Source organism: Salarias fasciatus, chromosome 4, assembly GCF_902148845.1.
Source record: "Salarias fasciatus chromosome 4, fSalaFa1.1, whole genome shotgun sequence".
NCBI classification, from domain to species: Eukaryota; Metazoa; Chordata; class Actinopteri; order Blenniiformes; family Blenniidae; genus Salarias; species Salarias fasciatus.
This window is the reverse complement of record NC_043748.1, coordinates 17,151,845-17,163,923: the sequence shown is the minus strand read 5'-3', so window position 1 is coordinate 17,163,923 and position 12,079 is coordinate 17,151,845. Positions and strand designations below refer to the sequence as shown.

The window sequence follows — 12,079 nt, the reverse complement described above, 5'->3', positions numbered from 1 at the left end:
CTCCGTTAGCCTCCGTGCTAGCTCGGCTCCGCTAGCGTCCGTGCTAGCTCCGTTAGCCTCCGCCGGCGTCTCTGAAAGCTCTCTTCTCCGTCAGGTGGACGTCTTCACGGTCGAAAAGTCTATTTATATCCCACTTCTGACACCAGTTGTTGTGCTGTGGGCTTTTGGAGTGTGGTGGCCTCTTCCGGCCGTGCGTGGGTTGACACAGTGAGCACAACAAGGATCGTCTTTTCCCAACACTTTATCTACTTCGGTAGAAAAACAAGGCAAAAACAGGCTTTTACAGCGGTGTCCGTGGACTGGGTTGGGTTGTGGGCTCTGGCTCAGGCACAGAACGGCAGGTCAGCCCGTCCATGCAGGGAACCGTGAGCACCATCAACAACCAACAACAAAAACTGAACAGTGACGTCACAACACGGATAACATCCACGTGCGCGCTCACGCGACATGCACTAACAGGAACAAAGATAAACAATAATAAAGAATAACACATTCACAAAAACACAGAAGGGCAAACATTAATTATTAATCTGCCTCACAATACCTTTAAAAAAAAACATGCAGTTTTTTCATGAAAACATCGACAAAAATCCTTTAAAATGCATTTTAACATCTTCAAGGCTCCTTAAGAATATATATTTAAAATCATTTGTACTTCCAAATCATGAATTAACCTCCAAAAAGAAAAAAAAAACATAGCAAAGTCGTTCATCTTATCAGACTTGTTGGAAAGTCTCCACTTCAGGCCTGACTATAAATGAGCTACTCTGTATAAATTAGACAACATCGGCACCTTTCATCCTTCTTTGCACATGCAAACAAACAATGCAAATCCACTGACAAGACCTGTATTGAGAATTGTTTGTAAAAGTTTTTGAAAATGTCCTCCAGGTCTGATTCATTGATTGAAAGTTAGGCTGCACTTGTTGTTTTGTGGTTGAGACTTGTGTATCAAAAAAGCTTTTAAGCATAATTTTACCGATTATGATTCTACATCTAAGAAACTTCAGAGTGATTTTCCTGTGTGCACTGTACTCTTGTTGCTATTTAAATTTAAAGTTGAAATATAAATATATATATATATTGTGAAGGGGCAGGTCCTCAACCGGAACAAGGTGGCTTGCCCTCTCCAGGTTGGTGGAGAGACCCTAGCCCAGGTGGAGGAGTTTAAGTATCTTGGGGTCTTGTTCACGACTGGGGGACGGATGGAGCGTGAGATTGACAGGCGGATCGGTGCAGCATCTGCAGTGATGTGGTAATTGTATCGGTCCGTTGTGGTGAAGAGGGAGCTGAGCCGAAAGGCGAAGCTCTCGATTTACCGGTCAATCTACATTCCCACCCTCACCTATGGTCATGAGCTTTGGGTCATGACCGAAAGGACAAGATCCCGGATACAAGCAGCCGAAATGAGTTTCCTTCGTATGGTGGCTGGGCGCTCCCTTAGAAATAGGGTGAGGAGCTCAGTCACCAGGGAGGAGCTCGGAGTAGAGCCGCTACTCCTCCACATCGAGAGGAACCAGCTGAGGTGGCTCGGGCATCTGGTTAGGATGCCTCCTGGACGCCTCCCTGGGGAGGTTTTCCGGGCATGTCCCACCGGGAGGAGACCCTGGGGAAGACCCAGGACACGCTGGAGAGACTACAGGCTCTAATTTGACGGCACAACTTGGCCGTTGATCACCGGCGGAGGCCGCGCATTCCTATTTTCGACAGGCACAGAAGAGGGTTTCTGACCGGTCCGCTGCACTTGCGCCGAGATGGGCGTGGCCGCGCACCAGGGGAGGGTTCGACAGAATCAGCTGGGCGCAGTGAGAGTTTATTGCAGAAGGTGTGAGCAGGCTGGGGAGCGGAGGATCTGATGATAATTTGTCTGAGAAAACCTCAGAGGCAGGGTTTCAGCTTGTCAGTGTCATGAAAGATGCACACAATCACTCATAAAGCACATAATTGTTTTTATTATCTTCTTTAACACTAGAACATCCAAGACGGTCTGACAGACCGTTTGGGTTTATAGAATTCAAATAAACCTGTTAAAAATAATTACCCTGTCCTCTAATTCTTTGACTTTTCCTAAATATGTGTCTTGAATTTTTTTCTGAAGCAAATAAGGTCCTAACAATGACACACATAATATTACAAAGCATTTATACCTCCAAAGGATAAAAAAAGACGCACTTCACGGGGCTTTTTTTTTGTTTTCTGCTATTGATTTGTTTTGGTTCATGCACGCGTATGAACAGGGGGCTAGCTCTGACAGCAGACAATCAGACAGACGGCCAAAAATATCAACCAAATCCCAAAAGAAAGACAATAAAAACAGACATATATAAGCGATATAAGGTGGAAGAAGCTTTCGCAATGATACAGGAAGTAAGTGAGGGGGAATCGGATGGCAGAGACATGTGGGACATCAGCGATCTTGACTGGAGTGAAGAGGAGGAACGTTCTGAATCAGAATCAGAACAGCCGCGAACCAAACAGCGAAACAAATGTAATCTTGCTGCCCCAAAAATACTCGACCGACCTTCAGCTGCTGTACAGTCCAGCGTAGAACCTGCAGTGGCGCATGGAATTGCTCACGCGTCACCTCCAGGTATAGAGAATTACTGTAGGCTACTGCCAGTTTACAACTAAATAATAATAACATAAAATGGTGTAAAAAAAATAAAAATAAACTAATGCAATAAATCTCAACACAACAGTGAACACGGTATTGACAGCAGGGGCACTGCCATCGATATACTCCATCAAAGTACAGCAAAGCATATATTTTTCGTTTCCAAAAATTAATTTTAGAACAAACATATTTTCTGAATAAATACCTTTGTCCTGTCGAGCCTGCAGTCCCAGAATCAAATGAGCAGGGTACAGGTCGATGTGGAAGGGGGGGGGGGGGGGGGGGGGGGGGGGGGTTGTCCGTCCTGATGCGCAGCCGGGGAGACTTATTTTACTAATTTTAATATGTTCTTGATTATTATTGACGGTTAATAATACAACTATTTTGTGTGTGTTGGCGTGTGTGTGAAGTAGACTCACCCAGCTCCGCTGTGCAGCTGCGCTGAGTGATAGGCGGGCAGACACGTGTAATTCTTTGTGCTTTCCCAAATGTATCTTTCGAGTTATGCTGCACACAAATAAAAACAGATTTTCGCTTTCCCTACAAAGTCTTTATGTAGCCTCTAAATGCAGGGTGTCTGCATTTTTATTTCATTTGTCTGGCTCCCCAAGCTCTTCAAGAGATTATTTATTTCAAAATACAGTCATATACATTGTTGCTTCACTATGGTTTAGTATTGAGGCCAGGAAATAAAATGTATTTCATCATGTTAATGTAGCAGTGTCCTTCGCTGCAGTACATTTGAAAAAAGGAGAGGTGTTCATTTGATTGGTCAAATTACGCTCAGCTGGGTTAAACCCAATTTCTCTCCTTGCTCTTGCGCCACCTGCGCCAGTGGGCGGGATGGAGGCGTGACTGCACCTGGTTCACGAAATTAGGATAATTTTCTGGACACGCCCCGTTGACTTTATCTGCGCACTTTACGGCGCACTTTACGCTCCGCTGACAGCGGGCGGACTCGGCGGAGTCTACCAAGTTAGGGCCCTAGTCTCTCGGCTGGCCTGGGAATACCTTGGGATCCTCCCGGAAGAGCTGGAGGAACTGTCTGGGTACAGGGAAGTCTGGGCATCTCTGATCTCTGCTGAGACTGCTGCCCCCACGACCCGGCCCCGGATAAGCGGTGGAAGATGGAAGATGGATGGATATATATATATATATATATATATATACCGTATTGGCCCGAATATAAGACGACTTCGATTATAACACGATCTCTATTTTTCAAAGATCATTTTGTGAAAAAAAAAAAAATGCTAAAGACAATAAGGTCACTCATAAAACAACTTTTTATTAAACAATTATTATAAACTCAAAAACTCACAACTGAAATAACATTTCACGAGATATAAAATGAAAAAATATACAGTATTGAATAAAAAATATATTCTCTTTCTCAAAATAAGAAACAATAAGCAAAAAATGAGAAGCCTCAAGGGGTCCAAACTGCATAAATGATGTAATTAACTTCCCAGTGCCTTCAGCTGAATCAGGCTCTGGTGGTGGGCATTCCGTCTTTCCGTTTTTCAGAGACCTATTCACACACCCTTCTACCTGAAGCGTCGCTCTCAGAACCACGGAAAGCTTTTCTCATAGCGTTAGCATCTGTAGGCGTTTTTTCTGTGCTCTCCAATAAGAACGAGGCTCTGCTACACCAGATCTCCTGGCGGCTTGGCAGTAGTTTGATGACTCTGCTGCGTTGATCACCATCAGTTTAAAGTTGGCATCATAACTTCGCCTCTGCTGTTTGCTCAGTTGTCCAGCGTTCAGCCCCTTTGTTCCAGATGATCCGCCATTTTTCATCAGATCATTTGATCTCATCTCTCCACTCGCTCTCTGGTCAGTGATACGTTGGCTCCATCTAGCGGCACGGATGCGTATTGACCATCTACCGTAAGTCCGCGATTATAACACGACCCCACTTTTGAGGATGCAATTTCTGGAAAAAAACATTGTCTTATATTCGGGCCAATACGGTATTATATATATATATATATATATATATATATATATATATATATATATATATATATATATATATATATATATGTGTGTGTGTGTGTGTATCAGTGGCGGCTGCTGGTCTTCCAAAGAGGGGAAGCTCATTTTCAGCATACATTGTAATATGTGTAATCTGTTTTTTGTATGTAAATTCTATTAGCTTTCATGCCTTTTGTATGCCCTGTCAAAGTTAGACAGATCCTCAAAGCCCACTTGTGACCAGACAACACCTCCCTGAGATAGTTTCATCCAGAGGCATGGCCAGCAGTACATTTTATTGGTGACAGCGCTTCCAGTCAGCAGCTCACCTTGTCAGACCAGGACAGCTGAAAGGACCTGTTACTTTTCCCCACCTTTTGGCACCAGCTCAGTCTTAGGAGTTGATCTGTTATGCAGTTTAACACCAATTTTCTCTTCGTAAGGAAGACTATCAAATGGCTTCACCAAAATCCGGTCCACAACATTCACATTGTCTGCCGTTGTGTGCAGCTTGCGAGCAGCTGGAGCGCTGTGTGAGAGAAGGGGAGAAGCTCCACAGCTGCTAGTCGAGGACAGAAACCACAGAGTGACCGAAACGAGTCTCCAAACACAACGCTAGTCGTTTTTCACAAACACAAAGTCTCCAGGGATCAGCAAAGCCTCCGAATCAACTCAGAACAACAGAATGAAAAACTTCAGAAGCACTTTGGTGCATTTTTTTTTTACTTCAAGATCGCTGATTTGCTCATTTCGCTGTCAATCAAGCTTCAGACAGATCATCCAATCACCACGCAGAAGCTCAGCGTCCAGGCCAGCCCACTGCCCCATAGACCCCCAGAGACGCTGAGCGTCCGTGGGCGGGACCAGCCCAGTATTTTATCCAATGAGCGTCCAGTTTCACTGCAGCAGAACAACCCACCCTAGCTTCCGCATGGACGCTCAGCATCCGGCTGTTTAAAGCGCCGTGCCGCTGCGAGGAGGAGTGAGAAAAAAGCCAAGTCAATGACTTGAGATAAGTAGCCGATTCTGAACAAAAGATGAACGTGTTCGCATATTTAGTCAATGAAATGTTCACACAACAGTAAATATTGGACCACTTATTTTTTGACATTTTAGGGGAAGTTGAGCTTCCCTTGCAGTCTTAGAGCAATCGCCACTGATATATATATATATATATATATATTTACACACGCGCACACACACACACACACACACACACACACATACACACATATATATATATATATATATATATATATATATATATATATATATATATATAGGGGGTACCGGAAAGAAACCGGACTGTGTTTATAAAATTAAAACAAGGATGATTTCAGATTTCTGGTTGTTAAATCTCGCTACAGCATGTTCTTGTGCAGATCTCTGCAAAGTATCGTCTCACAAAGTTACACAGGGAAAGCACAAATAGCGCTAACGTCAACACAGCGGGACCCGCTTCTTCGGAAAAGCACAAAATGACAGAACACATCACTAAATGCGATCAGTGCGCAAGCATCAGATTTTTTTATTTTTTTTGCTGGGAAAAACAGCGTCAGAAACACTCACCATGGTCCAGGAGGCATATAAAGATGATGTCCTGGGGAGAACGCAGGTTTTCGAGTGGTATGGGCTAGGGCTGAACGATATGGGCAAAATTTCATATCTCGATATCCATGCCAGATATCTCAATATCGATACGATATATTACAATGGATTCACTGAAAGTTAAGTATTTTTCAGAAAAATAAAACATAATAATACAAAAAAGATGTAAAAAAAAAATGCAGTTTTATTCATGAGAACTCACTGCCACGACCACCAAACTCGTTGGTGCAGATTCTGCAGCTGCCCTCCTGTTGTTTTGCTTACTCTCCGCTGCGTGTAGCACATGCGAGTGTGCATCTCCGTCTCCCTCCTGCCCCTCCCTCTGATGTTTCTCATTGGCTGCCATCAGCTCCACAATGGTCAGTTGTCATGGAGAATAATCCCCCGGTTTCTTGCAGGGGGGCATTAGCATCTCACACCTTGGGCCTTATTCTTACATCTGATTGGTTGTTTTGCCCTCACTGGCCCTACCACCATTGGTCAAATATGTAGGGGGATTTGTTTGATTTGCATATATTAACTTTATTTCAGTTTAATTCATCATAAATTATTTAATGTAGTTATAATTCATGTAATCTTACACACTATATCATAAATAAGAATGACACACTATTAGAGCATAAATGTTTATTTTGTGGTAAAAAAACAAAAAAAAACCTCACTGTATACAAATGTGCATCATTACAGTCCAATGCATAAAAACACAATGAAAAAAAAAACAATATAAAAACAATTTACTGTTTACTGACTGTGCTGCGGTGAACAAAAAAAAATAAAATACAAAGTATGCACAATTTGTCCCATAGCACAGAGCCACAAACAGGTCAGTCCTGTGCTGCTCTGCAGGCAACTCTCTTGTGATGGTAGGCCACTTATTTTGTATCTGCCTCCAGTCTATTTTGCAGCACAGCACACAGCGCTGACAACTTTGCTTCGAGGTGGAAGCCAGACTCATACAGGCTTGTCATCCAAGATGGCGTCCTCCTCCTCTGACATGAGGTCAATGTATGCCATTTCCCATACGCCCTCTTCATCGCCATGGATGACGCCACCTCTGGCTTTGAAAAGCTGCCAAAGCACAGAGAAAACAGACATTTTAGCACTGACCAAATTAGATTGGGGAGAGTCAAAGTAAAGCATGGAGAGATGCAGTCTTCACTTACTCTTCTCCTCTTGTTTAGTTGCTGCAGCAACCCTGCGGCTCCCCTTCTCCTCAGGAGTATCATCTTGGCTCCTGAAAGTTAGCCGGAGTGTTTCAAAATAGGTTTTGCAGCAGGCTAAAGAGGAAAGGGTTCAATTAATAATGAAATTGGTCACATATAGTCGAACAGCTCAGTAGATAAGGAAGAAAACTTATGTTCCTTCCAAGTTTAGTTATAGTGGCATCAGACAATTTCACTCACCAACTCAGGTTCCACATTTGGGAGGGCCAATGAAACGTCCTGTGCCAGAAAGGTGGTCACCTTAGAATTGTGGGGTGAAGACACACTGGAAAACAAATGGAGTCTGTGATTAGGAGGAGGGAATGGCCTGCTGACTGGCTCAGGCTGAAACAACACTTTCAGAATTTAATATTACCCAAACACAAAATTGTAATCACACCTTAAATGTGCATCATAACATTTGCTGGCATCATGTTGGGCCTTGTGGAGCCTCCTCACGGTTTGCTGAGAAGGAAGAATGAGGAAATGTTAAATACTGAACATGTAGTAAAGTTGCTCAAATAATAAAAGAATCACTGTATATCTCTCAAAGGCCACTTACAGAAATGGTGCCAGTGTGGAACCACACTGCAGTTTGGGAGGTATGTTCAGTTGAATTCCTTTTCTTGGTTCCGGCTCGCCTTTGGGTTCCTTGGGTCCATCAATTCAGCGTTTTCTGAAAAGTCGCCTGGTATTCAGCACTGGTATCCTCTCACATCGACTTCTGGTGTTGCCGATGCCCTCTCTCTCTCTCGGCATCAAGCATCACTGAATCAAATCTTCTCTATCACTGAAAAAAAAAAACAAACAAAAAAAAAACCTGACCTGTAGGACAGGCCACATTCATTCATTTTAGTTAAATTCACCACAGGCCATAAATCCTTTGTTAAAATAAATAAAACATGAACCGTACAAAAATTCCAATAAAGGTACAAAATAATACTTTCCACTTAAACACATCAAATAAACTTACAAAATAAAATATTTCTTATGAAAGATAACTTTATCAGTATAAATCAAATAACAATTATCTGAAATTCAACCTGTAAGCATCAATTCCTTGGATAGAATGATGAATAAGTGAGCTTTTTTTCGTTCCTTCACACACACACACACACACACACACACACACACAAAATTACATTAACAGTTAGCGGCTAAGTTACCTCTGCGGCTAGCACGTGTTAACTCGACGCACTACGGCTCAAAATGAACAATAAACTCACCGTCGAGCGGGTCGCTTCAGCTCAAGACTCTGGGGAGTCGGTCTGCATTGTGTTCCGAGTATTTCACTCTGTTTCCTGCTCTTTTGAAGATAATTTCAGGAGGAACTCTACATGAAGCCAGCGTAGTCTCCTCTCTGTTGTCTCTGCAGCGTGCGTGCAGCTGCAGCCCGTGACGTCATCACGCACTGCTCCGTGGTGTAGTTAACCCCAGAAATGCCAGCTCTCACTTTCACACGCAGATATAGAACAAATAAGACTTTTTCTCTTCTTTTCCTTTAAAATCTTCCTACACTTATTAAACCTGGGTTACACTTGCATTGTTTACTGCAAAATGATCATATATGATCAATAGATTGCAGATGACCTGCAATAAATAATGGGTTTTTGGGGACAATGGTTCTGTCTGGCAGCCTCTTGTACTCTCCATTGACCTCTTTCAGAGAAATTCGTGTGACTCCCCCACCACACCTCCCATTCCAGAGCATTTGCAAAACAAAGTGTGCTGCCTGCATCTCCAAGCCCCCCTTTCCCTCCCCTTCTCTAAGTCAATTTACTGATAGCCCTCTTTAGTTTTAATATAGATATTTATATCTAACATAAGGTTGAGGGCTAGTATGTGTAGAGCATGTGAATATAAAGTTACAATAGGAAAACATTGTCATATTCTGGAATACTCCCTTGGAACAGAACTCAAACCGGGCTATAACTGGCTGTAACCCTTACATAAAATCATAAAACAAGTTCGAATTAAATTTTAGGAGACATCTTCAAATACAACTAAGTATGTATGGATTCTAGACAGTGTAATGATCCTGAAACATACCACGTTTAAGCCATTTTACTCCAAAGTCCAATAAAATTAAGTGATATTGCTCTTTTAAAGTTTTGGGAGAGTGTATGAAGTATTGAACTCAGTGATCAACACAGAGTGAGAAATTGGACCCAATGGCAATTTTAATTTTGTAGAACTGAAAAAAAAAATGTATATATTGATTTAAATTTTTAAGGATATTTACAATGTTGAAATGCTTGTAAATCTTGGAGACCCCCCCCCCCCCCCAAAAAAAAAAAAAAGAAAAAAAAAAAGAAAAATGCATATATCTTCAAGTGAGTTAAACTATCTCTGCTTTGGTGCTTGTTTTTGTAAATGAAATGGACCTGTTGATGAGACAAAGAGAGGAAGGATCCATCATGCAGCCCCCTGCTGACATTGATCAGCATAAGAAAGACCAAGTCACACCGAGTAAGGCAGACTCCTGAAACTGGCTGTCTGCAGCCTTTTGCTGGCACAGGAGCTGTATACCAGCCGTATCCTCTTCCTGGGTACTCCTGAATACAGCCCTTTTTTTGCTGTGAGTGAGGCAGAAGCGTCCGGAGCCTTTGCATGATGCCGAGTGGTGGCTGCACCACGATAGCGCGCCGGCGCACCGGGCCCTGCACATAATGCAGTTCCTGGTGAAAAATGGGATGATCCTGCTGCCTCACCCACCCCACACTGGACTTAGCCCCCTGTGACTTTTTTCTCTTCCCAAGAATGAAGAAAGAGCTGACGGGGCGGAGATTTGAGGACGTCGAGGAGGTTAAACAAAAATTGAAGGACGCACTGCACAGGATCATTATGCACAAGTTTTCAAACGTCTTTGAAAGCTGGAAAACACGGATGCAACGGTGTATTCAAACCAGCGGGGATTACTTTGAAGGCGACAGCTTTGAAAAATTGTTACAATTAAACACATTAAAAGTTATAACCACTGTCCGGTTTTTTTTCCGGTCCGCCCTCGTATATAAAACTGTGTTCTCACCACCCGGTGGTATTGTGTCTGTCTCCTTCAAGCTCGGGTCCTCTACCAGAGGCCTGGGAGCTTGAGGGTTCTGCACAGGATCTTAGCTGTTCCTAGGATTGCGCTCTTTTGAACAGAGATCTCAGATGTTGTTCCTGGTATCTGCTGTAGCCATCCTCCCAGCTTGGGGGTTACTTCTCCCAGTGTCCCAACCACTACTGGTTGTCCACTGTTGTCTTCACGCCCCACACTCTCCCTATCTCTTCCCTCAGCCCTTGTGTAACCCAGTAGTTAATTTGATTTATTTGTCTTGTTGTTTTATTTCTATATTGTTCTATTTGATTTGTATCTGGTGCATTTGATTCTTGTGAGCAACCAGTATGCACGCATGTGATTGGTTAGAGGAGCGCATGTCCCGCCCCTTCGCGGAAGTGCTGGAGTGTCGGCAGGAGCTCACATGTGCGTTGCGGTGCTGAAAGCTATTAACATCTGTGAAAAGAAATAAGTTAAACTGCTTGTTATCCCTCGGGTGGCTCTAGGAAGACCTCTACCTGAGTGAATGGTGATTCTTGGACCTGTGCATCAGGAGTTGTTTTGTTTCGTTGAGCATGAGTCTTGGAGATGGCGAGCCCCAGCGAGTGACCAGAACCCTCCTTAATCCAAGAAGCAGATCAAGAATTCCTACTGCTGAGGGTGGGAATCCTTCATCACCCATCGAGCAAAGGATGTGTGGTAGGAGCGTCCAACCACATCTGACTATTCCGACTGAACTTAAGAGCTCTTAGACTTGACTTTGATTTGACTGAAACTGAACTTAAAACTCGAACCAGGATCTAAAGGAACACTGAACTGAACATTTGGAAGGATATTTGCATCCCTTTTTGAGAACATTTCATTTTTGAGGAACTGATTTTGATATGGCGATACAGTGATTGTTTTTGTTGATGAGATGATTATGTTTTTGTTGAGGAATTGAAGTCATGCATTGAATCTATATTTTCTACTTCACATAATGTTCATTGTTATTCAAATTCAATCATTTTGTGGCTCCATTTATTCATAGTGGATATTCACTTCTCTTTTAAACCCTCCTCTGAACCTAGTTTCTGGTCCTTGTGAATAAGTTAACCCAGGTGGGTTACACTTGGTATTTCTCCAGCTTCTCGTGCTCCTTTTTCCTGATGTTGCCATCGCTTGGGATTGCTACATCTATCACCACAGGTGTCTTCTGCTGTTTATCCACCACCACTATGTCAGGTTGATTGGCCATCACCTGCTTGTCAGTCTGGATAACAATAATAATAATAATAATAATAATAATAATAATAATAATAATAATAATAATAATACATTTTATTTCAAAGCGCCTTTCAGGGAACTCAAGGACACTTTACAAGATTAAAACAACAATGATAAGAACAATAATAATAATAAATAAAGTAAAATCATAGGTAGCAACACAGCAGATAATGACGGTAAGGAGATGAGAATAATAGGTAAGAGCTAAGTGGAGTATACAGATCTGAACAGATGGGTTTTGAGTCTGGACTTGAAGAGGGACAGAGAGTTCAAATTGCGGAGGTCCGGGGGGAGAGAGTTCCAGCGATGGGGAGCAGAGCGGCAGAAGGCCCTGAGCAAAGATTCTGGTGGATATTTGTTGATTTTGCGATT

At 42.7% G+C, this 12,079-nt stretch overlaps 1 long non-coding RNA gene across 1 annotated transcript; it reads right to left on the bottom strand.

Moving 5' to 3' along the window:
• Positions 1-7,626: 7,626 nt before the first annotated feature.
• On the bottom strand, positions 7,627-8,178 carry LOC115387740 (uncharacterized). Its single transcript, XR_003931409.1, has 3 exons — positions 7,964-8,178; positions 7,802-7,866; positions 7,627-7,687 (listed from the first exon to the last, which is right to left on the bottom strand). It is a non-coding gene; the product is annotated as an uncharacterized LOC115387740 (long non-coding RNA).
• Positions 8,179-12,079: the final 3,901 nt, after the last annotated feature.